Source organism: Betta splendens, chromosome 24 (assembly GCF_900634795.4).
Source record: "Betta splendens chromosome 24, fBetSpl5.4, whole genome shotgun sequence".
Classification (NCBI taxonomy): Eukaryota; Metazoa; Chordata; class Actinopteri; order Anabantiformes; family Osphronemidae; genus Betta; species Betta splendens.
The window spans coordinates 2,172,584-2,197,999 of NC_040901.2; the positions used below are offsets into that span (position 1 = coordinate 2,172,584).

The 25,416-nt window shown below is 43.5% G+C and overlaps 1 protein-coding gene across 7 annotated transcripts in view; it reads left to right on the forward strand.

Moving 5' to 3' along the window:
• Nucleotides 1–3,981: 3,981 nt before the first annotated feature.
• fynb (FYN proto-oncogene, Src family tyrosine kinase b) overlaps nucleotides 3,982–25,416 on the forward strand; it is a 44,043-nt gene continuing 22,608 nt past the window's right edge. For 2 of the 7 annotated variants that reach the window (XM_029140795.3, XM_029140798.3), the window contains exons 1-2: nucleotides 3,984–4,130; nucleotides 15,594–15,661. The gene's annotated coding sequence lies outside the window, so the exon portion shown is untranslated. Of the gene's footprint in view, nucleotides 4,131–5,536; nucleotides 15,312–15,593; nucleotides 15,662–17,824; nucleotides 17,874–17,961; nucleotides 24,922–25,416 lie in introns of those variants that run through there. The other 5 variants (XR_008693807.1, XM_029140793.2, XM_029140796.3 and 2 more) reach the window with 5 other exon arrangements.

Here is a 25,416-nt window from a genome sequence, read left to right on the forward strand (position 1 = left end):
CGTCGTCTGTCGGGGCCTTATCCTTGATGTACTTATGGATCTTGGATGTTTCATCCTGGATAGTGGCTCTCACGCTCACTAGTCCTCGGCCTTCTTCCTTGCGACTAGCGTACAGTCTCAGGGTGCTGGATTTGGGATGGAATTTGGGATTTTTAGCCAGTCTTGTTTATTATTTGGCCTGAGGGGTTTTAGACCTATGCAGAATTCAATTCAATTCAATTCAATTTTATTTATATAGCGCCAAATCACAACAAAGTTATTTCAAGGCACTTTACAAAGTAAGGTTTAAAACCTCACACAACTAAACCCAACAAATCCCACATACAGCAAGCATTTAATTTGACAGCAACAGTGGAGAGGAAAAACTCCCTCTCTAACGAGGAAGAAACCTCCAGCAGAACCAGACTGGATGTGGGCGGCCATCTGCCTCGACCGGTTGGGGTGAGAGGATAGAGAGATAGAAAAGCACAGCAACAAGCAACAACAAGCAACAACAGAGCATAGGCAGGATGGTAGGACCAGGGACTGGACGCAGGCAGAATGGTTGGATCCGCAGCTGCCCATCACAGACACCAAACTTTGAGTCCAATGATACCTGTAGGTGAGGACAGAGAGGGAGAAAGAGTGGGGGTGGGGGGGGGGGGGGGGGGGGGAGAGAAGCACAACTACTGGACAGAAAGAGACAAGGTTAGTTAAACATGGGACAATGATGGGAGGTTATGGGACAGAGGAGGTAGAAGGAAACAGAGGAGCTCAGTGTATGAAATTAAGTCCCCCAGCAGTCTATGTCTATTGCAGCTTAACTAAGAGATGGTTCCTGTGACTAACAATAATTGCCAGTGACCTGAACCATCTCTAACTATAAGCTTTATCAAAGAGGAAGGTTTTAAGCCTAATCTTAAAGGTGGAGAGTGTGTCAGCTTCTCGAAACCTGAAGAGGGAGCTGGTTCCAGAGGAGAGGAGCTTGGTAGCTAAAAGCTCTGCCCCCTGTTCTACATTTAAACACTCTAGGAACCACAAGTAGCCCAGCGCTCTGAGAACGAAGTGTTCTGCTGGGAGCATAAGGAACTATAAGGTCTTTAAGATAAGAAGGAGCTTTATCATTGAGTACTTTGTATGTGAGTAAGAGAATTTTAAATTCTATCCTACATTTTACAGGCAGCCAGTGCAGAGAAGCTAATGTAGGAGAAATGTGATCTCTCTTTCTAAGTCCTGTCAGAACTCTGGCTGCAGCATTTTGAATGAGCTGTAGGCTTTTTAAGGAGCTGTTAGGACATCCTATGAGTAAGGAGTTACAGTAGTCCAGCCTAGAGGTAACAAATGCATGGATCAGTTTCTCTGCATCGCTCTGAGAGAGGATGCTTCTGATTTTAACTATATTTCTAAGGTGGAAGTAGGCGGTTCTGGAGATTTGTTTAATGTATGATGTAAAAGAGAGATCCTGGTCAAACATGACACCAAGGTTCCTCACAGTAGAATCTGAAGCTAATGTTATGCCATCCAGGGGTGGCTATCTGACTCAATAGTGTCTCTCTCAGATTTTTAGGCCCAACAATAAGAATCTCGGTTTTATCTGAGTTTAGTTGAAGGAAGTTTTGTGACATCCAGGATTTGATGTCTTTTAAACAACCCTGAATTTTGACTAGTTGATCTGTTTCATTTGGTTCCAAGGACATGTATAGCTGAGTATCATCTGCGTAAAAATGAAAATTAATAGAATGCTTTCTAATAATCTCACCTAGAGGAGACATGTATAGGCTAAACAGAATTGGACCCAGCACAGAACCCTGTGGAACTCCATAGCTAATCCTTGTGCGTGTGGAGAATTTATCATTAACATGAACAAACTGGAATCTGTTCAACAAATAGGATTTAAACCATCCCAATGCTGTTCCATTAATCCCGATTCTATGTTCTAGTGTCTGTAATAGAATGTTATGATCAATTGTATCAAATGCAGCACTAAGATCTAACAGGACAAGGACAGAAACTAGACCATTGTCCGAAGCTAATAGAAGATCATTAGTGACTCTAACCAGAGCTGTTTCTGTGCTATGATGTTTTCTAAATCCTGACTGAAAAACTTCGTACAGGTTATTCCCACTAAGGTGGTCAGATAATTGTTTAGCCACGATTTTTTCGAGAATCTTGGAAATAAAGGGTAAATTTGAAATGGGCCTAATGTTTGCTAGTTGTCCAGGGTCAAGGGTTGGTTTTTTCAATAGAGGTTTGACCACAGCCACCTTAAACAGCAGTGGGGACAGTGCATCTCTTTAGTATATGCCACATTTGATGGATACTTGTGCAAGAGGCTTCCCATTGGCTCCACAACCTCAAATGAAGGACAGTTGTGAATGGCAACCTTGAAAGCCTCCAACGAGTAAGGAAAGTCCTAAAAAGCCAGCTCAATGGCATAAGACACGAAAGCTCCTCAATTATGAAGGTCCCTCAATTATGAGGGTCTTGCGTTTACCACTCCCACATGCTGCATATCATCATCATCATGCACTCTTTATCTTCCGACCATATAAAATAACTATCCCTTTCTTTTCATTTGAGCCCAAGGAAAAGGCCCAGGTATGGGGTTTCCTCAGCCACAAGTAACCAATCCTGTTCCACTTCCTCAGAACCCCATTTAACAAGTTGGGGTATGGTACTCAGTCTCCGTCTCCGGTGAGATCAAAGGGTCAGAAGGTGCAGCTTTTTCCTACCTATTAATTATTTTCCCAGATTGTTACATATAAGCTTTTAGGATACAGTGAACGCTAATATAGCAATATAGGGTTGTTCTACAGCCTGTAAGCTTTCATTTGAGCTCTCAATGGCATCTGTAGGATGAAGCAGGCCAGAGTTGGACATTTCTTTCTCTGTGTTCTATAGTGTATTACTATATTGTCTACAAATCATTGATCTGCATGGTATTACGTGAAAGACAGCTTTACCAAGTATTCAAGATTTGGTGTTTAGTGCAGGAACACTTGTGCACATGTGGCCAGGAGGAACCAGTCGTGTGGTTCCTGAACCACCGCTTAGCTAGCAAACACTGATCAATATCTTGTCAGGCTTTCTTTTAAATAGTAAATTATATGTATATAGTCAGTGTAGTGTGGTGTAGGTGTACTCGTCAGAGGCAAAAACGCAGGCCTCTCTGTGTATGAACACAAGATGGCGCCCTGATGTTACAGTATAAACTAAATATAGATATACAGCAGTAGGTGGTCATTGTAGTAAAGGACCATCTACTACTACCTATTATAAAAACACAATGTTATTAATATGAGATAGTTTTATACTTCTTATACACGTCTATATCTATATCTAGATAACCTTTGTGGGTTTTTTTGCACACTTCGTGTACTTATTATCATATGCTTCATGTGCTGTAGACATGCCATTAAGCTTCAACCAACTAATTTATTTTTGGTGTAAGAAATATTTTATTTTTATGCTGAACATATTTTCATTATAAATGTCAATTACTTCACGTACGTCCACCCCTGTCTTCCTCACTGGATCTGATTGGATAGATGGCTGGTCAGTCAAGGGACTCGGGTGCGTTATGCCTCTTCCAGTGCCTCCTAAAAAACTGTGGAAGCTACTGTACGCAGATCATTTATTTTCCCCAGAATAAAAAAAACAAAAAAGTTACAACTTTCGTTAATTGCGACATTCATTTATATTTAAAAAAAACGTAAATATTTTTATAGAAACTTCACAGCCATTAAACCCATTCAATATTAATGGCTGCGGTTGAATCTAAATGACCAACTAATTATGATCGAACATTATATCTTGACATTACAAAGGTTACATACTTTCTCCGGCCTATTCCTCGACATGATTAATCCTCTGCAATCTTCCATATTCTTCTATTGTCGTGATTATCAAAACTGTGTTGTTTTAAACATTTCCTTGCTTCTTGCTTATATTGATATTTCCTATAACCCGTGAAGGCAGCACCAGCGGCGGAGCGGCGGCAGCTTCTTCATTGTAGAGCTAACGCCATCACACGCAGAGGCTACGTCGAGCAGCGCGGCGACATCAGGAACATCGTTTGCCTTTATTACTGTCCAATTAATTCATTCTAACGGCTATGGAATATTTTGCTGCGGAACATTAGACTTGAACAGGTAGGAAACGCGAATCTTCGTTTGACTTACCATTCAGCTCGTTTCTGTTGTTTAGCTAAATGAAATACTTTGATTTTTCCAGGTATTTATGTTACTGACGTTCCTTGATACGTCAACGTGCGTTACCGTTAGCCTGCTAGCTAACTACGTCCCCAGCGGTTTCTGCGTGGCGTCGGCTCGTTTTAATAAGATACCCTGTGTGTACACCAGCACATGCAGCTTCTTAACTTGCTTTTTTACGACCACCGGACAGGACGGTTTAACCTCAGCCGTCAAAGTATGTTGACGATTCGGTGTTCGATCCTCTCCTCCCGTTTGTTTACCTCGCTCCCCTCCTCTGTCCGTATAGCTGTCTCCCTTTCCTCCTCATCTTCGCCAGCATCTCCTGTTCATATTTGGTGGCCTCGGATGAAGGACGCAGGCTGGCATGCTTCACATGAGCTCTGTCTCATTAGGCTTGTGCTTGGTGGACCGCATTCCTCCACTGTCTACCCAAGCTGGTGATGTCCCTCGGTGTCGGTACCTCTTGGATAACTTAACTGCTATTTCCTCTCAGCACGTCAACACAAACTGCATGGGACAATTTTCTATCACGTTAATACTTGGTTGGAGCTTCTTTAAAACTAAGCCAGGGATGTTGATCTTTCATCTTATTTCTTCTGATAATGGTTGTGCTGGCAACACCTTAATTTCCTCTTTAAAACAATGATGAGCCCACTTGTAGGATTTCAGGAACTCAAAACACTATACTCACTATATTATATTGGGTATTGTTTGTTCCTATTAGCCTGTTGAAAGGCAGCATGGAGCCAATGTACAGCACTAAATACTAGGTAGAAGCTGTGTTCAGACCCAAATAAGGCTCTGATGATCTAGATTTTACATTCTAGTCAGTGAGTATCTGAATGAATTTGGACACATTGTTAAGTCTGTGCTTCCTTCCATGTGGTAAATCCAGTGTACTTTTACTTTGCCCATGTCCGCGACTGACTCCTGGCATTTTGCTGAAAGAAATCTGCCCTTGTCAGTATGAGTTACGATTTACTGGCTGTTCTTTTTCCATCTCTGTGCTGCAGAAAAGAATCAGGTCTGACCAATATCACAGTTTTCACTGAAAGCTTAGTTTACTGCTAATCATCTGTTCACATATCAAGGTCCCACCAGTCAACTCACATTATCTATTATTACTATTATTATTATTATTATTACATACTGTATGGCAAATTTGTTACAGTTGAAACATGACAACATCCAGATATTTTTTGTATGACCCTTCTTGGTGCAACAGTATATAAGTGAAGCTTCAAGGCGAAGGCATATTACATGCGGATGTGCTATATATACACACATATATATATATATATATATATATATATATATATATATATATATAGCTCGCTGGATAGCTCAATCGGTAAAGTCTGCGGGGGGGGTTCGGTAAAGTCATGCGGGGGGTTCCCGGTTCGAATCCCCGTTAGGGCGAATAAGCATCCAGTGTGGGTCCTTGGCCAAGACCCTTCAAGCTACCGCCTACCTCATATCATGAGAGACAATGAATCACATGAGATACCGGCTCAGACGTCGCCCGGTCTAACAAGGTCTGCGTCAGGTGTTGGGGAACCAGAGCACCTTGGCGAGAAGTGGGCTACTGGAACAAGAAAGAAATGGCTGAGATGCGAGAACAAGGCTCTGTTGGCATGCTACTACTCAAGTAACCCTAGTCAGAGGGGTTACATGCAAAGAAACCCACATTCAAGGCTGACGGCGAAGCAACTAGTAGCTCAGTGTTCCAACATCCACAAACGGCAACTGCTATCACAACTTGAGATTGACGAGATACAACACAAATGCTACGGCAAAAATGCTACGGCAAGGGGGAGCCAGGACGCCAGGTCAGAGGGGAGGTTTGGGGTACGAAGCCCCAATAAGCACAGATACGCTGAGCGAGGCAGCGACTGACCTGAAAGATAAGATCATGGCGAGATTGAACAGGCAACCCCGAACCCCACTACAACGGCTAAGTGAAGTACCATCAGAAAGTCTCATGGAAGATGTGAATGCAGCATTGAGAGCGATCCCTACCACAACAATCATAGAAACCAATGAGCTGATATACGCTTCAGCATCAGTGATCCTAGAGGTGCTTGGCTATAAGAGCAACCATGGGAGCCATGAGAAACAATACCCACCATGGAAACGAAGGTTGGAGGCAAAAATCAAGGCAGCTCGGAGGGAAGTGAGCCAAATGACAGAGGCCCAGAGAGGTGCAATGAAAAGACCACTACAGCTACAAGCCTTGGCCAGCCGCCTAAAGAGATACACCAGAGATAACGAAGCCAGACGAATAAACCGGCTGTTCGCAACACAACCTGCGAAAGTGTACTCTCAATGGCAGGGTAATAACAACAGAGCAGACCCACCAAGGCTGGAAACTGAACAGTACTGGAAGGGTATATGGGAAAGGGAGGCATCACACAACAGTGATGCACAGTGGCTGGTGGATCTGAGGGAAGACCACAGCAACCTCCCTGAACAGAATCCAGTGACTATCACAGTGGCAGACATCCAACATAGAGTCTCAGGTATGAAAAACTGGACAGCACCTGGCCCTGACATGATCCACGCCTACTGGCTAAAGAAGCTCACTGCAATCCATGAGCGCCTGGCAGCACAAATGAACCAGCTGCTAAGGGATGGGACTCACCCTGAATGGCTAACCGAAGGGCGAACGATCCTGATAATGAAGGATCCCTCAAAGGGTACAGTCCCATCCAACTACCGGCCAATAACCTGTCTCTCCACAACATGGAAGCTCATGTCGGGCATCATCGCAGCTAAGATAAGTGGGCACATGAGTCAATACATGAGCGAAGCACAGAAGGGCATTGGTAAGGATACCAGAGGAGCCAAACACCAACTCCTGGTAGACAGAACAGTCGCCCAAGACTGCAGAATGCGACACACCAACCTGTGCACAGCCTGGATCGACTACAAGAAAGCCTATGACTCAATGCCACACACATCGATCACTGAATGCTTGGAGCTGTACAACATCAACAGAACTCTAAGGGCCTTCATTGCAAACTCGATGAGGTTGTGGAGAACCACCCTTGAAGCCAATGGGAAGCCACTTGCCCAAGTATCCATCAAATGTGGCATATACCAAGGAGATGCACTGTCCCCACTGCTGTTCTGCATAGGTCTGAACCCCCTCAGCCAAATAATAAACAAGACTGGCTATGGATACCGACTCCGGAACGGGGCCACCATAAGTCACCTCCTCTACATGGATGACATCAAGCTGTACGCCAAGAGTGAGCGAGACATCGACTCGCTGATCCACACCACCAGGATCTACAGCTCGGACATCGGGATGTCATTCGGGCTTGAGAAATGTGGGAGGATGGTGACAAAGAGAGGCAAGGTAATCCACACAGAAGGGGTCTTACTCCCAGAAGGAACAATAGCAGACATTGAGGACAATTACAAGTACCTTGGAATACCACAGGCAAACGGCAACCTTGAACAGGCAACAAGGAATGCGGCAACAGCCAAATACCTCCAACGAGTAAGGCAAGTCCTAAGAAGCCAGCTCAATGGCAAGAACAAATCCCGGGCAATAAACAGCTACGCTCTGCCAGTGATCAGATACCCTGCGGGAATAATAAGGTGGCCAAAGGAAGAGATACAGACCACAGATGTTAAGACACGAAAGCTCCTCACCATGCATGGAGGGTTCCACCCCAAATCAAGCACCCTGAGACTGTACGCTAGCCGCAAGGAAGGAGGCCGAGGACTAGTGAGCGTGAGAGCCACTATCCAGGATGAAACATCCAAGATCCATAAGTACATCAAGGATAAGGCCCCGACAGATGACGTGCTGAGTGAATGTCTCAGGCAGTGGAGAACAGAGGATGAGATGCTGGAAGAGGGACCATCATGGGAGGACAAGCCCTTGCACGGGATGTACCACCGGAACATAACTGAAGTGGCTGATCTCAACAAATCCTACCAATGGCTTGAAAGGGCTGGGCTGAAGGACAGCACAGAGGCACTCATCCTGGCTGCACAGGAGCAGGCCCTGAGCACCAGAGCCATAGAGGCCCAGATCTACCACACCAGACAAGACCCAAGGTGTAGACTGTGCAAAGAGGCCCCAGAGACGGTCCAGCACATAACTGCAGGGTGTAAGATGCTGGCAGGGAAAGCATACATGGAACGCCATAACCAAGTGGCTGGCATAGTATACAGGAACATCTGCACATTATGTATGGACTGGAAACCCCAAGGTCAAAGTGGGAAACACCTCCCAAGGTGGTAGAGAACGAGCGAGCCAAGATCCTGTGGGACTTCCAGATCCAGACTGACAGAATGGTAATGGCGAACCAACCAGACATTGTGGTGGTGGATAAAGAGCAGAGGAAAGCCGTAGTGGTGGATGTGGCAATACCAAGCGATGGCAACATCAGGAAAAGGAACATGAGAAACTAGAGAAATACCAAGGGCTCAGAGAAGAACTGGAGAAGGCTTGGAAGGTGAAGGCCACAGTGGTGCCTGTGGTGATCGGAGCACTGGGGGCAGTGACCCCCAAACTGGAGGAGTGGCTACAACAGATCCCTGGAAAAACATCCGAAATCTCAGTCCAGAAAAGCGCAGTCCTAGGAACAGCAAGGATACTGCGCAGAACCCTCAAGCTCCCTGGCCTCTGGTAGAGGACCCGAGCTTGGAAAGTGGATGAGACCACCCGCGGAGGGTGAGAATATATATATATATCCAAACCTTGGAAACACCTCCCAAGGTGGTAGAGAACGAGCGAGCCAAGATCCTGTGGGACTTCTAGATCCAGAATGACAGAATGGTAATGGCGAACCAACCAGACATTGTGGTGGTGGATAAAGAGCAGAGGAAAGCCGTAGTGGTGGACGTGGCAATACCAAGCGATGGCAACATCAGGAAAAAGGAACATGAGAAACTAGAAAAATACCAAGGGCTCAGAGAAGAACTGGAGAAGGCTTGGAAGGTGAAGGCCACAGTGGTGCCTGTGGTGATCGGAGCACTGGGGGCTGTGACCCCCAAACTGGAGGAGTGGCTGCAACAGATCCCTAGAAAAACATCCGAAATCTCAGTCCAGAAAAGCGCAGTCCTAGGAACAGCAAGGATACTGCGCAGAACCCTCAAGCTCCCTGGCCTCTGCCAGAGGACCCGAGCTTGGAAAGTGGATGAGACCACCCGCGGAGGGTGAGAATAGAGTGTGTGTATATATATATATATACTGTGCATTACAAAGTTCTGTTATGTGGCCAAACAAATTAACAGGAACACAATACAAGTTAGCAGCATCTCTAAGACACTTAAATGACCCTCCTCTTCATTTACTGCCGGACAAACCTGTCACACTGACACAGTTAAGATGGGTGTCACATAAGTGTTTTAGAGCAGAAGTTGAATTTTTTTCGCATTGGCCCACTTTAAACCTAACTCAATATGAGCATGTTAGTGCTGAATATTGTTTTGTAGCTTACTGGTTACCCCTCCTGCGGCTTAGTATTCACATCTCTAATCAAAGCCTCTGATTTCAGTTTGTGCCTAAAGGTCAGCCCCTTACCAAAGGTGTGAATATGGCTCCGTTCTTGCTATTCGAATTAAAGTAGTGATGTAGTGTAAGCTTGTTATGAGCAGACCTGAGCCTGGTGTCTGATCTCTGTTACTCAAGAACCAAACTGAACACAGCTGTTCTGGCAGCAACTAACATTGATAATAATAATAATGGATAAGTGTCTATTATTATATTAATGACCCTCATTTTCTTACTCAAATAAAGAAACGTGGTTCCTCTTCAAATAGGGAACGATTCAAACTTGCCTCGTCTTTACATCTGAATGTAAAGAGATTTGTTCCAAGCACAAATTTTCCCTAGACAAAGGTAAATTGGAAAATACCTAATTTACCTAATTAAAATAAGAAAAAGAGACATTTTTGGGTGCCCAGACTAGCTTGAGAAGTGGTGCAGAAGTGGCCCTACATTAAACGAGATAGTTACAATTTGTTAAACACTAGTCTTATGTAGTCAGACTGTTGAAGTAATAGAAAAGAGCTTTGTGTTAACAGTGTATAGAACCCAGCAGATTCCGATGAGTTCAGAATGATATATGGTGACGTGGCACAGTGGGTCAGACGACACCAGCTGATAGGTTTGGGACTGAGAGTACAGTCAGCCACTACTCTGCCCTCAGCCTCACACCAGAACCTCCGAGGTCAGAAAGACAACACAACAGTGTCCTTTGTGTCATGCTTCCAGTGGAGACATATGAAACGTGCCTCTTTTCTCTCACTGCATGTGTTTATTCTACTCTCCCATAGTTGGTGGCTTGTGACATACTCATTAGCTCAATTTGTACAGATTAGTAAATGCTGAAGCATGAATAGATGTTAGGTACGGAAGAGCTGGTGGGGATGCACACTGACATGTGATCTGATGTGGCCACATCCAGCAGCTAGCTCCCTGTTGCAAGTCCTGGCTTTTTTTTATTCTGCTAATTAAAACATTTTACATTTTACTTAATTTCTCTGCTTTATTAAAAATGCTCAGTTTGCAAAACAGGCACAAGCCACTGGGTCATAGCTACAGCTATGCACAAGTGTGTGGAAGCTTGTCTAAAGAGGGGATGTCGCTCCTAGCTTGTTCTTCAAAGGAATTCAATAAGCACGTGTAGATTGTAACAGTTTAAAGAACTGGAATAATACAGATCACATCGTAACCATTCCAACCCTTATCGACCCTCCCCAGCTTATGTCTGTGTTTGCCTTTCTGCTTGCTGTGTCCAAACCCGGGAGTCGGTGGCTGGCTGTGGCATGTACACGAGCAGAGTGTCCTCATGTTTTATTTTTAATCTGCGTTGCTTTTTTTCCTTAATCTCTCCAATTCCATTTGGCCCTTAAGTCCATTTAGCTTGTATTCAAGGGTTCAGTAGAGCACTTCAGTCTATTTTTAAATCCCCCACCAACGAATGGATCCGGCTGAAATCTTTTAATTATGCCAGCTACCACCTGATACAACCTTTATTTGTCTTTAGAAGCTGTGCAGTGCCAGGCATCGTGTGGCAATAGGGAGAAGGCAAATGCCCAGACTTCTGTCCATTACGGGTTGTGTCTGTGTAAAATGACAGAGAATGATAATTAAGCTCTCGTTTTTGCTTTTCCTTTAACTTCATATTAGTGTTTCCTTCGACAGTAGCACAGATGTAGCCAGCTTGCACCTTTTCAGAACATTCAGTGATGGTCTCTAAAAAGCAAAGTAGCTCTTGTTTGTTCTACATATTGAGCAGAGCATATGACAGCACATGTTACAGGCCAGCAAATACTGTTTTGATGGTCAGATATATATTTAAAGAGTGATAATGATCCCCGAAGATGCTTAATAAAGCTCAAATACAGTGTTCACTGAGTACGTGTACAAACACAATCATAGTCTAATATTAGAATAACATGCAATATTTATCTATTCACCTGACCAGAGGTAAAAGTGCCTTGATAACAGTTGTATGTTCACTTTTAGTAATCACGTAAAAAGGCTGAATGTTATTAGTAGAACAATATAGAAAGAGCTTTGGAGACACCAAAATGAGGCGCTTTGCTAATCTTTACATAATGAAAGTCCTGGAGTCATTTTTTAGTGATCATCAAATTGATGCCTTAAGGCACTAATATATTACATATATGACTTAGTCATACAATGTTTGACATCAGATGTGAAATCTCTGCATGAAGGTTTACTTATCTGATAAATATGAGCTTTGTTCTAAACACACCAATAATGTAAGCAACTGGAATGTCCGTATCCTCAAACTATCAAAGGACTTAAAGTTGAGATTGGTGTGTAGCTTGGGCTTATCTGGTTGATTTCATATGATATGAATCCGTTTTGCAACTGTGTCTACTGTCATGTGTGATGACAAAGACTATGGTCAGTTATGTCGCCCATTCTATTGCAGACATGCATAGTTTTGGTTCCCATGGATCCCTAAGTGTTCCTCCTAGAACGCAGTGTGGCTTCCGCCCCACCATTTAGATTCACAGGCTAAGAATGTGTCACTCTTCTCGCCAAGCATTTTATGATAGCCCTTTTCTGCTGCAGTGCACATTTCCCTGAACTCTGCTGCCTGTCTGCCCTCTGTGCAGAGTCATTTATCTGCATTGCTGATGCAGATAAATGAAACAATAATACCAATAGTGGTATTTAGAGCAGCAATTGTGATAACGATAAAAATAATAATAGTATTGTTAAGCAGAATTGGAATACAATGTATACCAAAGCATGACACAAGTATTACAGTGGAGACAGCAGTAACCACCACAATGGTGATGCATTAGTCATTTTAACCAGTAATTATGTTACCATTGGCTACAAATCAGCTGAACGACTGAACGATTTCTACATTGGAACTTCAGTTATTCCTCAGCAAACTGAATTCAGTGTCAGAAACGGATACTATAATAGTCAGTACTTTCCCCTAAAAGTCCAAGAGGTGATGGAGCCAATCCGCTATCATTAGGTGGGAGACAGGGTCCGCACCGAACTGTGGCCACTCACATTCTACACTCTGTGTAGCTTGTCATTCAGCCAGGTCATGTTTATTCTAAAGATTCTGTTCAGTGGCAACTGAACCTGCTTCTTCTTCTTCAGCTCTGATTGACTGAATGGGTTAGCAGGTTCATGTCCCCCTTGATCTTCTACTCTGCAGTAGCTGCCAGTCAGCCTCTCATTGAGGCTAGCAGCCCAGGGACCTAACTTGCCAATCAAATCATCCTGTGGGAACAGAGATATGTGGAAACACATATACAGAGGATTTCATTTGGTATTCCAGTATTTGACTTAATGACAAAATGTGAGATAAAGACAGTCTCCCAGTTTTTTGTGTAAAGGGGAAACCTGTGAATGCAGCTTGTAGTGATATGGAACAGGAAACTAGCTTTAGGTTAGACTGTAGGACAGATGGTGCAGCGTGTACGAGCAGTTGCCCAAAACCATTTCAAAATTTGGCAGCAGCCAACACCAGCGTGGCCCTTAGAGAACATGAGTTTCTGTCTTTTATAAATGGGAAGCCAGTCCACAGTTGAGTCATGGTTCTCATTCATTATTTAACTTCTGTACAATTTCTCTTCTATGTGATATATTTTGTTAAATTTTGCTTACATTATTCATAAATAGTTTATGTTTTATGTCATTTCTTTGCAGCTTAGCTTGACAAATTACTTGGTTCAGTTCATGTGTCAGTGTTTGTTAGAGAATGTTTGGCAATGACTGTTGAATATTCTAATAGTCATTACATGAACAAAAACAAAAAAATATAATATTTTACATGACTGTAGCTGTCTTCTCTTGTTTCTCCTGGAGTTTGGAAAAAACGCAATAATGAGGTCAGCGTAGAATCTTACTACAGGTCCCTAAATGCAAAATCCACTTTCAGCCGCTTTAGCCAAACAGCAGCAAGCTGGATGCCCTGACCTGATACCCCTATGATGCAATGTGCGCTTTTGCGGTTTGGCGATCAACTTCTCGTGTGACAGACTCCTAATACAGCACTTTCCACCAGGGGGCTGGAAATAAACACATTAAGACTGGCAGTGTGGACGATCCACAAGGATTTATGGCATGAAAACATATAGACTCCTTACTGAGACATTGAAGTCCAATATTCTTTAGCGTGAAAAGCAACAAAAGCTTTATGATCATGATGTCAATTTGGTACAATAATACAGATTAATATAGAGATAAATATATGAACACATGAGAGCATGAATAATCCGTTTGTAATGTCCTAGTGAGTGCTGAGGGCCACCTACAGGTCTTTATTGGTATGTTTTGCCTGCAGTAAGGGCTGCCCTTTGTCACTGGTTCCTCATCGTTTTTAGGGACAGAATTTTATGTTGGAATGTTGGAAATTGAGTTCTCCATTTGTCACTCCATTTTCTTCTTCGGTCCTAAACATACATCTCCTGCCGGGAGGAAGACGCGCTGGAGGGACTGTGTCTCTGTTGTTCAGGGAATGCTTTGAGATCTTCAGGAAAAGTAGAGAGCGTCTTAGGGAGAGAGTAGTGTGGGGTTTCTCACACTACACCGCTGTCCACAAACCGGCCACCGATAAGCACCAGAAGTCAAGTCAAGTCCGAAGGGGGAATGCAGCCTGTATTCAAGCAGAAAAATTAAGATTTTCTGCATGAACACTGGGTACAATGCAACACATAGTGTGCCTTCCTTCATGCCCATCATACCCAGCAGCCGCTCTGCCTATTAGAACCGCTTCCTGTATGAATCTTGCTGCGTCTGTCCCAGAAGCTGTGCACAAAGACTAAGACTTCTGTGCTCTCAGCTTGTCATAAGACGGCTCTTTCCGCTGTGGTTTCCTGCCATTACATTTCGTTACATAAGGCTATTGATGAAAAGAGAGACACGTGCTCCCAGCAGAGCCTGAGTGGAGCCCACTAGCATGGCCTCATGGAGGAACTGGGAGAGAGCAGGTCCACAGCGTGGACGCACACATGGGGCAGGCAAACAGCAATTTTCTGCTGGTTGAGACTTAATGACATGCTTCTCTGACACACTGAGGTTAGCTGGATTATTTTGGGACAGTTCCTGTGTATAGAACCCAAAATGCACATGCTAAAAACATCGACTGTAATGCTTTTAATTACAGTTTAAAGAAACTGTTTGAAATACTTTTCAGCTAAGAAAATAGCTCCACACTTTTCTATGTCCTCACTGTCTTTGACCTTCCTCTTTCCTATCTCTTGTAGTTTGTGGTCTCTGTCATTAACAGAGTTAAATGACCCATCAGCACCTTGCTTTATTTCTAGCACATCACTGTTCACCACAGCTCCCATTTGCTGCTACACTGGGACACTTTTAATAATTATATTATTAACCTACACAGATAATATTAGCTCATGTTCCCAATACGCTGAATAACAGGAAGACATCACAAACCCCCATTAACCACCTGCAGTTCTTCATGTGGGTGGCTGCTACTGCACGGGTGCATCACATCAGCAGGGGCTGCACAAACTCGGGGTGTTTGCAGCCTCAGCAATCAAGGAAGCCACTAAGGGAGGTGAAATGAGATTAGCAGGCTTGAAGTAGCAGTCAAATCAGCGGCTCTTATATTCTAACATATTCTGGCTTTGGTAAGTAAAGAGCAGTTAAGTAGGTGCATCATGCGGTTAACCTCAGCTCTTCTGCTGCACTTCGACTTTTCTGTGTAATGCTGCTTTGCAGTCAAAGTGCATTTAAATTGGTGTTTTATATTTATATGAATCAAAACTTTACTAAAAAACTGAGTCGACTCTTGAGTGGCCAACCCAGAATGACATTCTGTACTGACCCTGCATTGTTCCTTCCTGCCTTTAAAGCACATCATTTAATTGGATTGGTTGATAAGTAATTAAGCATCTCTGTGTCCCTGAAAGGTCTCTGGTTTGGTGGCACACAAAACAATGTGGAGGAAATAAAAGATTCTGCGACCCTGAAACCAGAGGTATGAAGCTCAGCACTCAAACACAAAGACCTACAAATCCACTGCTAGATGAGTTCAAGCACAGCTCCTCTAGACAATAACCTCATGCAGACATTGGCAGCAGATGGCCAGGCCATTAAAATACGCTCATTCAGGAGGCAATGGAGTCAACTGTAGGCATCACAACAGATGCATGCTGCCAAAAGAAAATTTTAACACAGTTTATGACCAGGCCTCATCGTCCTTTTATGTTGCTGCCGTCTTTATTCTGCAGTGCAGCATCAGAATCACTCCAACCCATCTCCCCCCAGTTCTCACTCAGCTGCCATTCTTCTGATTTCTCCTCTATTGTATTAGATGTCTTTTCTGAATGCCCGCTCTCAAACAACAAATAAGGGAATCACTAAATGTTAGTGTCATATCTGAATCAGGATGCTCAGTGAGCTGCCAAGATTATATGTGTATTTGATACAAACATCAAATTTAGTCACATTGATTAAGCAAGGTTAATATTGTAACTTTAATTTATTTCTATATATTACTTCTGCTATTATAGTTTTGTTCTTGTGCAACTAACAATAGGTGTAGAGCCCAGTTCAATTTGTACTGATTCCAATTAAACCCAGATGCTTTGTGCCGATACTTTGAGGTATTCATACATGTAAAATCTCATTCTTTCACTTTTTAAGACCCTAACAGAAAAGAATATAGTCTGACCATTCTCCACCTCATCTAATCTCTAGCAAAGCTGTGCCTCCAGGAGACAGCACTTTCTATGAAGCACAGGTCACAAAGCCTTTCTGCTCCACAGCAGCCATTTGTTTGTTTCACTTGTTCTGTGACCCATTTGGAAGCCAAAGAGCGCCTCTGTGTGACCTTTTCACAGGCGTTTTAGTCAATGGCTTCCTCCACTCAGTGGAACTTACAGTACACTATAACAATCTGAAAACAGGCTTTCTGATATAGGGGCCACATTGTGAGAAGCTCAGCAGAGATACACAGAAATAATAAAGATGTAAAGATAATTTTATGTAAACGTCATCTCTGGTTTGGTAGAAACTAGCTGAACAATGGATACCTTCCAGGAAATCAGACTCAGCTAAGCATCTACTGTAATGTCTACATCAGATCCTGTTTCTGTGTGTCTCTGCTCAGCAATGCTTGTTGCAGACTGGAACCACACTTGGTACAGTGGCTTCAGAGGAATCTCTGCGGCGGTAGCATATTAAGCGCATACTAACTGGGGGAATGTAAAGCAGACGTGTGTCTGAGTGCTGGGTGGGTGGTATAGTAGGCTGGTGACAAACAGAAAATGACTCACTTATTCCAATTGTTTCTGCATCTGAGCGCATTTCTGTAGAAAGAGGAGCTGAACAGCACAGTAGTATTATCCTCTCATTATCCACACATTGATAGTCATAGCTGGAGTCATGTGCAACCATAAGACAGACACATGGTGTTTACTTGTTGCCTCAAAGCTCTGACTGTTTGTTATACCCATGATAATGACGCCAGTGTGAGCTGTGCAACCACTCACTGAAAGGTTGTGTTAGTCCCAGACTGTGGCATCAGTGGTAGAAGGCCTAACTCTCTTATATTGACACATGTGGTGGCAATTTTCATGTCCTTTTGTCCCTTCCTCTGCCTAATTAAGCAATCTGTTCAGGATCTAGGCTCCCGCATTAAACCACCACTAACACAGAACGTTCTGTCTTGGATGCTGCCTCAGTTACAGAACCTCCCCCACCCCCCATATCTTTGTTGGGCCATTAGAGCACCCGGAATGACATCCAGAGACAGGACAGAACCTTAAATGCAGCAAGCCTGACATTATAAATGTCCAATCCAAATTTCAAAATGTAACCGTTTGTTCCAACCATTACACAAATTGGTGATGTTTGTCTTTGTTAGCTTTACACAGTGCAGTACTACTTTGGGTTATTTATTCAAGATGTTGTATTCTTTATTAATCAACCACCTGCACAACATCTGTCTTGAGTTTAGTTTGAGTTGTCAAGCTCTGTGCAACCTGTGCTTCAACAAACTGATGCTTTAAAGTTCACTGGATTCATTCAGGGCTTTATGACCACGCTGCTTCTCTGTTTCCTGTAAGACAACTGCAAAATGTGAAGGTGTGTTTTGTTCATCACACTAACCACACGTCTTTCCTGTTAACCTTCACAGCATCTGTCACAGCAGAAATACATCTCCACTAAATAAGTCATATTCCCAGGTCAGATGTGTTCCCTGTCTATTTGCCTGCAGAGTAACTGTCAAGGCCACGACACCAAAGTTAACATGTGTTTTTATTGGTCCCTTAGATTGAAGTGTGTATCATTTAAAAGCTTCAGACTGCCTATCCCCCTTGTCACCAGAGCTGAGAGACACTCCAAGTGTCCCAGGTTACATCACATGTGGGTGGGCCTCTTCTCTGCTGTGCAAATTAGTGTAATGGTAACACTGTCAAGGAAGATGGTCGTCAATCTCAAAAAGAAAACCTCCTTCTCAACATAGTGAATGTTGTTTGTTAATTGTATGTCTAGACGTTTGCTGCTATTAAATAGTGTCAGTTACTAAAGTGGGATTTGTGGGTTTTCCTGTATTGTTCTATATGCAGCAGTTGTATTTTTGGTTCTGTAAGGTTGTAAACATCACATTGTAAAGTGTGTTGGGATGAATTTTGTGGTCAGTTGGTGCCATATAAATAAACTAAACTAAACTGAAATGCCTGTCAATATTTCAGCCACAGTTTGAGGTTTAGACAGGATGTGCTTTTAATTATTAGTTGGGGGAGGGTGGGTGATGGGCTGTGGGCATGTGTTGTCCTGAGGCCCCCAGGGACTAAGCCAGCAGCTTAATGAGCAGCCCCACAGGGATTAGTGCTACTTCATCCTCACTATTTTGACTGCGTCTCTACTGAATTATAGCACTGATGGAGGAGGAGCAGGCACGTCTGGGATCTTCTGTTTGTCAGCAGACTCAGTCACAAAGTTTTTCCTTCCCTGCCTAGAAGCAAAGAAAAACTAGAATGTCACAGCTTGTGATGTTAGAAATATCTGAACACTTACTAAGTAGCTTTAGGAAAAACAAATACATTAACTCAGAATATATTCAAGTCTATCATCACATTAAACTATATTAAACATTATCATACATTTATTTCCTTGTTACTTCCATTACTCACTACCTAACACAAATAGGTGATATTCACTAGCACATAAAAACACGCAAAGAAAGTGTAAAGATATATATGATTCACATCTCCCTATCATCCCTTGTGTTGTGTTATTTTTCCGACAGTGTTTAGTACAGTGCACTGAGCACAATCACTATTCTTTGTAATAGTCTCCTATCATGCTCTTACTGCTGTGTCAGCATCTGAGCCTTGTTCAAATATTTACTGTTGTTTGATCTTAATGTAGGCCACCCACTGTGTTGCAATATAGCCTTGATACATACTTGGAAAAGACAACAGGAGGCAAATTACAGTAAGCCTGCCTCCCTCCTGAGTTTCTCTGTTGTCATAATCAGTGTGAGAGGTACTGAATGTGTATTTAGAACAGATTTTCCTGTGCTTTCAAAGGATTCATGACTTCATTAGAACCTGTGAGATAAAATTCAAAGTCTATCTGTGTCCAAACTAGTGCACAAACTGAAATTTTAAATTTTCTGTGTATATAATTCTATACAAAAGCATTGGCCAGTTCATGTTTGCATTACTTCTGTTTACTGCATTTATTATTATTAGTGTAGTGCAGTGTATTATAAGTGTTGAAGAACTGAGAGCATGGCAGGTGCAATGACTTGGAATACCCTTAAGAAAAAGGAAATAAGCAGACTCGAGCAAATACTGTAAATGAAAAGAGTCAGTAAATGGAAAAACAAGTGTTGGAACAATCCACCATGAGCAGAATGAATCTGAAAACTGGTACAGGATGAATAGAGCCTTATTACTACTCGTTGAAGCAGTAGCTGGTGGTGGTAGAATGATATGTAAAGGTGATAGAAATCTTGTTGTAAATCAGTGACGGATGCTTCAAAAACTCACTAACTTGAAGTAGCAAGTCTTTATAGTGACATAGCATTACTATGTGTTAACATCAGCTAAGTAAAGTAATATCAGATCACAATTTCTTTTCACCATATTTGCAATATTATACTGTATGCAGTATTTTGATATAAGTGGTTGTAAGGAGTCCTAATACAGTGTGTACAGTGTACAGTAGAATACACATTATATCTGAAGCAAGACACAGGTGGGTCTACTGTCGCTTCATTTTCATGTCAAAACACACCCAGTGTGACTGTGTCTCCTGGTCCTCCATCATTCACAGGAACTGACACGATGTGGCTCTGTGGAGCGTTGTGTTCTGGAATACGGTAACCTAGCAACGATGTCACAGACACTTCACTGTGACGGGTCAGTGATGAGCGATTGTGCTTTGTCTGTCTTTGAAAATGGAGGTGGGAGATATTGCCCTCTGAGATCAATAAGCCTTCATTAAATCACTTAGAGAAGAGGTTTTAAATTCTAAAATTACTACACTACAGTATGTGGAAGTAGATTGAATATAGCAATATTGGCATCAAATGTGTGAAACCCATATGCTGCCTTAGGCCATGAAGAATGGAACACAGTAGAAAGTCATAGGTTTCTGGTGTTACGTAGATGTATTATGTTGAAGGCAGTGTAGTAGAAACGAATCCACTGTTAAAGTATAAGAACACAGAGGATGACAAGGAAACCTGCATAGCCAACAGCAGGTCAGCCGAGTGTTTGAAGCACGGTAGGCTACACATGCATCCTTCCTATTTATAGATTGAAGGGTCGACCCACCAGTGAGACACTTCACCAGCAGATCTGGCCTCTTCTGAATGAAGGAGTGACTTCAATATTTTCAGCATATTGAGGGCTGAGATCTATTATTACATTGCTCTCCTACAGGCGTGCATTCGGTTTAATGGAAACTTAACGCCCTTGAAGGTGTATCTGAGACTTTGAACCACATCCTGCAGGCGGCCAGAAGGATGACACAGATACGCATTTGCAAAATGCAGCTTCACATGCATGTGTTGAAAAGTTTTGTTTTTTGTTTTTTTGACATGACATTTGTCTGGGTTTTATAACCCTTTTGACCCTTTCTTTTGACATCTTAGCCATCCATCACTGCGATGGTCGAACTCTTGTTAGAGCTATGATCTCTTCTTTTTGCTCATATGCTATATGTGGCCTGATGCTGCTGTTCTTTGAACTGCTTTTATGAGATCTAACAATGTTTTTTTTGTGGTGGAGAACTCATATAGCATCATGGCAACTTCAGGACATGTTCAACATGATTGATTGCTATAGTGATTTACTCACAGATAGCTGACAGGAACATTTAGTTTACTAGTGTAAAGCGCTTTGGATCCCGGAAGGTTTAAAGTGCTATATAAATGTGAACCATTTAAAGGAGACTGCTTAAACTGCTTTTCATGCCAAAGAATATTGGCCTTCAATGTCTCAATAAGGAGTCTTTTTATGAGAATTTTTTATGCCATAAATCCCTCTAGATCATCTGCACTGCCCATATCAAAGTGTGTATTTCCACCCCCCCTGGTGGAAAGGGCTGTTTGGTTTTGTCGCACATGCAGTTCATCACCACACCTGTTTGCGGAAGCTCACTTTATTTGATAGGGGTCACAGGTACCAGCATCCAGCTTGATGTTGTCTAGCTAAAGCTATTGGCTAATGAAGCACTAATGGAGAGTCTGACACTCTAGAGCAGTGGTCCCCAATCCCTGTGAAAGAAAGAATGCTTACCTTACATTATTTCAGATTTATTGTGATTCTAAACAATGTTTTATTTTGGAAAATTACCAGAATCTCTGTCCTAAATTCGCCTGTGACCTACTCTAACTCATTAACATGTCAAGACGCTTGCCTCAGTCACATGTCTTACTTACAACCACTAACTTCTGCTGCTTTGCCCCGTAACACTTAGCACATTTCCGCTAACTTGAAACCCCCAAGCTAGCAAACAAAGGTCTTTGGAAAGTTTCTTTGCACAGGGTAAAAGAACCATTGAAAAGACATAAAAAGAGCATATGTAAGAAAAATTCTACTTGAAATACTGAATTGAGTTATTGCAGCAGGTTATTCCCACACACCAAGCCCGCTCTGCATAATGCAGCAACCAGCTCTGATGAGGCAATTAAGCCTTTTGCACCACTTCGCTACTTGGAAACCAAGCATTCTACATCTACGTCTATGTTACGAGGAAGCTGCTAATAAAGTTACATACACAGTGGATGCACATTAATTAGATTTTTTGTGTGTGTCGGAAATACTGTTTTGGTATTCTGCATTTGTCTGGGCAGAAGCAGAGGTGATTTTGTGAGTGGCCTGTTTACTATCGACGTAGGCAGAAAATGAACTACGACACAAATCAGGCTTAGATTGGATTCTTTAAAGTAGCAAATGTAAAGCCAGTAGCAAGTGCACTTCAAGTAGCAAGTGCACTTCAAGTGCACCCATAGTGTGTTTAAATGAACCACAGAATCTCACGTCAGAAGTCATTGTCATTGGTGGAAATACAATGCATCAGTGTTACATGTCCTTAGAATCATGTTTCAAATGTCTACATTTATCAAGGCAGCTTGACCCAAAATTGACCTACAGTACAGATTTCTGTCCTTCTGTTACAAGTGTCTGAAGACCCCTGAAAATGTTGATCTATTCCCCTAAGGCTTAGTGTTAAGTGAGTGAAGGTGCCTCTCTATCCTGTGGTTGTGTGCTGTTGTGTAACGGAGACACAACCCACTGCTGCCTTTAGTATGTCAGTGGTTCAAGTAAGGACAAAAATACTGTATTGTATTATTGTAAATACACAAGGGACTTGTTTACTGTCATTTGTGTTGTCAGAGAATTTGAAAATCAATTTGAAAGCTAAACTCATATCTTTAAGGTACCAAGCAGATAGAACATTAAAACTTTAGATACAATAGACGTGGACAGTTTCCTCAGAGGAGCAGATGAACATTTCAGCATAGAGAGCAGAGGCAACATTTTGTGTTAGTGTTGATTCATGCAGAGCCTGGGGGTGTGGGGGCTGCCAGGTCACGTCCTGGACACAGCTGCATTATTAACAGAAGGTCAGCTGTCAGCACAAGTCTGCAGGGCTCGCATCGAGCAGCTCACTTGATTCTGCACCTCTGGCTGTTTAGTGAAGATTCACCAGGCCTCTGTTTTAGCTTCTTAGCTTCTCTTAGTTCCTCATCATTTTACTGAGAGGAACTGTAACAAATACAACTTAAAAAGTTGTCTGGTTATAAACTGTCAACCACACTGTTTGATGCGGGACCCAGTGTTGCCTGAAGTGCACTGGAAATATTATGGACATATAGTACTCTAACCAACATCTTCTCTCGTCTGAAACTCAGCCCAGTTGCAAAGATCATCACCATAGTCGTACAGAAAGCCTACTACCCACTAGTGGTTTGGTGGTGCAGCTGCATACTGTAGTTAAACACAGAATATGTCAGTATGTGACTGTAAAATCAACAGAGAATATAAAAACGATTGTAGCTGTCTATTTACATCCTCCCTACTGTATATTCCTTCAGCTTCTTCCATCTTGTTGCTGCCATTGAGCTGCCCTGACACAATGGTGTCACCACTGGCCCCGCCCCATCTTAGCTTTGACAGATAGGTGCAGGGAGGGCAGAGGCTTGCATCCTCTTAGAATCTGGGCAGAGAGTTGCTGTGATCGCACCCAGAAAGAAGAAATGTAGAAAACCTGCACTGTTCCCATTTTGACAGCTCCAGAAAGTAGATGTGTCTTGTTAAAGAACAGGGGATATATTAATGGCAAAACATTAGTTGCAGGCAGAGGTAGCAAAAAGAAGACATTATCTTCTTTACAGTGGAAGACAGTCTGTACAATCTGAGGAGCTCGCACTGGGGGGATGAACAGGACAATCTGTAATTTTTAATAAGAGCATCCTCAGGCAGACGTCCTGCAGGGAGCAAAAGAACATGTCCAGATTCTTTACCCAGCTGCCTCCATCTGCCTTTAAATACAGTGAAACTTCATATCTTAGACTTGAAAAAATGCTAATGCAGGCCAGAATAGAGTGTACCTCATAACTGTTGATTCATCCCTTGTTGGAGTCCTTACAGCCAGCTTGCATTTTTACATACAGTGAAAAACAATAGTCATGTTTACCTAAATAATGTATTACCACAAAGGGCTTCAAAATATATGTTCTGGCAGACCAATAAGAACAGACACACAGTAAGTACAGTAAGGCTTTGTCAGGTTTTGGCAGAGCTCGGACCCACATGCACAGCACAGAGACCACAGGCAGAACGTAGGGTTAAACGGTTTATTCAGAATCACAGACAATCCGGGTCATGCACAGTCAATCACGGGGCTTCGGTACCGGTGGGGCAGGCTGGTTCGGATCCGGGGCAGGCAGAGGTTCGGTAACAGAAGATCGCAGTTTTACGGTACCGTGAGGGAGCAGGCTGTCTCGTAGTCGGGCGGTTAGGTTCGTTATCCAAGAGCAATCCAAGCAGTAGTACAGATCAGGGAGTCGGCAGGAATCAGGAGTCAGAAACGGAACAGGGTCACGGCACATGAACAGAGTAACTAATTGCTGGAAAGTGTAGTCTGGCTTACAACGATCTGGCAAGGTGTTCTGGGGCTGATGGTGCTTAAGAATGCTGAGGATAATTACTGATATGGAACAGGTGAGACTAATGACGACCGGAAATAAAGCTGAAACTAAGGTGAGGTGGCAGGAAACCGGAAGTATAATGCAGTAAAGCAGGATGTGACTCGTAGACGTGACAGTACCCCCCCTCCTAGGGCGGCGACCATGGCGCCCACGGCAACCCCTCCCCCCCCAGCCAGGGTGGGCGGAGGGAGGTCTAGGAGGAGGGACCAGAACCGGACCCCCCAGCGGCAGGCTGGGCGGGCCGTGGCGCCCCTCCCGGGGCAGGAGGTATGGGATGCGCCGCGTGATATTCCCGGATGAGGGACTTGTCCAGGATGTCCCTGGCCGGAACCCACGAGCGTTCCTCAGGACCGTACCCCTCCCAGTCCACGAGGTACTGGAACCCCCGGCCACGTCGCCTGCAGTCCAGGAGCTCTCGGACCGTGTATGCTGGAGACCCATCCACCACCCGAGGTGGTGGAGGTGGTTGATGAGGGGGCACCATGGGACAGGAGCGAAACGGTTTGAGACGACTAATATGGAACGTTGGATGGATCCTCAGTGACCTGGGTAGTGAAAGCCTCACCGACACGGGGTTAATTATCTTGGAGATGGTATATGGGCCGATGAATCTTGGTGCCAACTTACGTGGTTGGCCCTGCAGTTTGAGGTCCCTGGTCGAGAGCCAGACCTGGTCCCCGACCTCGTACCTGGGTCCTGGAGCCCTCTTACGGTCTGCCGACGCCTTGTAGCGGGTCTGAGCCTGCATCATGGTCCGCCTGGCTCGCAACCAAGTCTGCCGACATCTGCGGACCAATGCATGGGCTGATGGAACGCGGACCTCCTCCTCCAGGGCCGGGAATAGGGGAGGCTGAAAACCATACGCACACTGGAAAGGGGTTAGGCCGGTCGAAGCGCACGGCAGAGTATTATGTGCGAACTCGACCCATACCAGCTTCTGTACCCAGGAGCCCGGACTCCTAGATGCCAACAGGCGCAACCCCACCTCCAGCTGCTGATTAACGCGTTCAGTCTGTCCGTTGGACTCCGGATGGTACCCTGATGACAGGCTGACT